This window comes from Passer domesticus, chromosome 1 (genome assembly GCF_036417665.1).
Source record: "Passer domesticus isolate bPasDom1 chromosome 1, bPasDom1.hap1, whole genome shotgun sequence".
In the NCBI taxonomy this organism is placed as follows: domain Eukaryota; kingdom Metazoa; phylum Chordata; class Aves; order Passeriformes; family Passeridae; genus Passer; species Passer domesticus.
This window is the reverse complement of record NC_087474.1, coordinates 140,451,044-140,453,626: the sequence shown is the minus strand read 5'-3', so window position 1 is coordinate 140,453,626 and position 2,583 is coordinate 140,451,044.

Here is a 2,583-nt window from a genome sequence, read left to right as displayed (position 1 = left end):
TTTGCAGCTAAAATACTTGTATCTTTTATATGGGCCTTTCAGGATGGAAGAATGTTTAGATACTTGATATTTTTAAAAATAATTTCCAGCATTAGTAATGTCTTTATTTAACCTTGTGATATCTAAAGACTTTGTCTGCCAACTGAAAATGTCTGAAGAGGAAAAAAGAAAGGACCATGTGTAATCTTCTAGGCTCATGCTGATTAGAGTGAGCAGTAAGGCAAGGAACAGCATGTTATTTCATAGCTTTAAACTGTAACTGATGTGAAGAAAACACCAATTTTAACCTTGGGAAAGACTGGATCTTCTTTATTTCTAAATTTATTTGTAATGGAAGCAAACTTTTAATTATGAAGACTAGCATTCACTATGTAACTCATCAGCTGTCATAGTAGCTTGTACTAAAACAGAGAATTATGAGAGAAGGGCCACTCTGCCAGTTCATTTCTTATACTGCTGCTGCTGGTGTAACCCAATACTGATTTGCTCAGCATATTTTGTTACAGTACTTAGAAGAGCATTTCAGCTTATTCTCAATTTACATTTGTCAATCTGTTCTGAAGATCAAGATGCCTGAATAGACAACAAATAGTAAGAAATACAGGATCCAACAAAAAGAGGTTAGTGACTGAGAAACTGAGTCCAAAATGTAAATACAGTGTGTTCTTGCATGTGTTTAGCCCAACCACTGTTTTTCTGGTTAGGTAACTAAAAAATTTAGTAAGAACTTCTTCAGGTAGGAAAAGAAGGAAAACTTAAGTTTTTGGGAGAATAAAAAATATGTCTGAATAAAAATAAATTATTTTAGCTTGATGGTTCAACAACTTACTTGATTTTATTTGCTTATGGCTAATGTTTCTGAATAACACATTTTGAAATTTACAGAAAGACAGAATGTGCATACATTGCAATGTGCATACAGGAGTTATACATACCTGCATGCACCTGCTGATATATTTTAGAGACTTGCACTTAGATTCCACATTAGGATTGTTTGTGCATTTGTTTTTTCCCTCTGGTTGGGAATCATACCCATTTGGAAAATGTGACATGCATGTTTTCATACACAGACATTCCCATCACACACAGAAGATGCCGCTCCAAGTTCATTTGCAGAAATTAATATCCATTGCTGATAGTTCCTGAACAGCTAAATAACTAAAAGATGTTGCTCTTTCAAGTAATTTGTTGAATGAAAGGAAATAACATAAAGTGAATTTAAAAAAATACCTCTACCTACAGCATTTGATTGGCTGAAGAAAAATGTTTCTAAAAGAAAAACATTTCTAAAAACTCAATCTGAATTCAGAAAAAATATGATGCTGCAGTACCTTCAGAAACCATAAAACCAATCACTAACTGCTCTTCAATTAGCAAATCGATTAAACTGTGTGGTGGGGTCTCTTGCCCCTTTCTTCAAAATGCTCTGTACTTGTTACTGCTGGAGATGAGATTCTAGGTTAGGTGTGGCCTTCAGTATTCACAAATAATTTGCAAATGATATTAAGAGAGACAACATCTTGTGACTAGAATTGCACCTACACTGGAGACTGAAGGATGTGGTTTAGTGGCTTTGCTGTGGCGAAGCTTTAGCAAGGACTAAGTTCCATGGACTCGGGGCTTGAGGCCATTGGTCTGACCTGAACATATATAAAATATTTTTTTGTGAGAAGAACAGCCTTGGACAGGGCAACAGAAAGTCACTGAGCATATCAGCTGTGCCTGGTTGCTGATACAAAACTCAGTGAGCTGAAAAACTTAAAGCTGGTAATTAGACTAGAGCTGTTAAAGCAAGTCCCAGTATGCTCCTGTGTTTAACAGTGATAGCATGGAATGGTATATGTCATTTATACAGCAGATTTGAAGTGGTTTATGTCTTCATACACCAAGCTGTGTTTTTAGAGAATCAATATCAAATCTTAAACCATACTTAACTAGCTTCTAAATGCTGTGATCACAATGTTCTTAAGGATTTCCTCTGCTATTTCTCTACTTTTTTTTTGAGATGCTTGAAAAATGTAGTAAAAGTTTATCTTTCGTACATTCTTATTTGAAAAAGCATTGAGTTGGGTCTTTATAATTTTGGCATTAGCATCCTCAAGAGTGTTATAAATCTTTGCTCTGAGTTGGAGAAAAGTTTAACTGATGCTGTTGAAAGACACTGAAAATTTACTGCTGGCTCATGAGAAGAAAAACATAACTTTTATTTTGTTTCTGATCCTGTAGGAGTACATGACACTACTAGCTTAGCTTAACAGCCTGAAAGTTCTTGTCTGATTACACAATCTAGTGCAGCAGTAAGATTTAGTAGGAAAATGAAGAAGCATAGCTGGCCTTTGCAGATAGTGAGGCTGTGTTGTAGAAGTGCCTGCACCTAGGCAATTCTGCTGTTATGTGTTATTTTAGAAATCTTGCAACAGGCATGAAATAACTTCTGCAGAGATAATGTATGCAAAACCTGGTTCCAGCTTCCTAATGCCTTGATGCTAGTTACTGCAGCATGGTTACCATAGCTTCATGATGGACACTTTTATTAGATTTTCAGGACATTTACTTTACAAACAAATATCAAGATAAATCAGT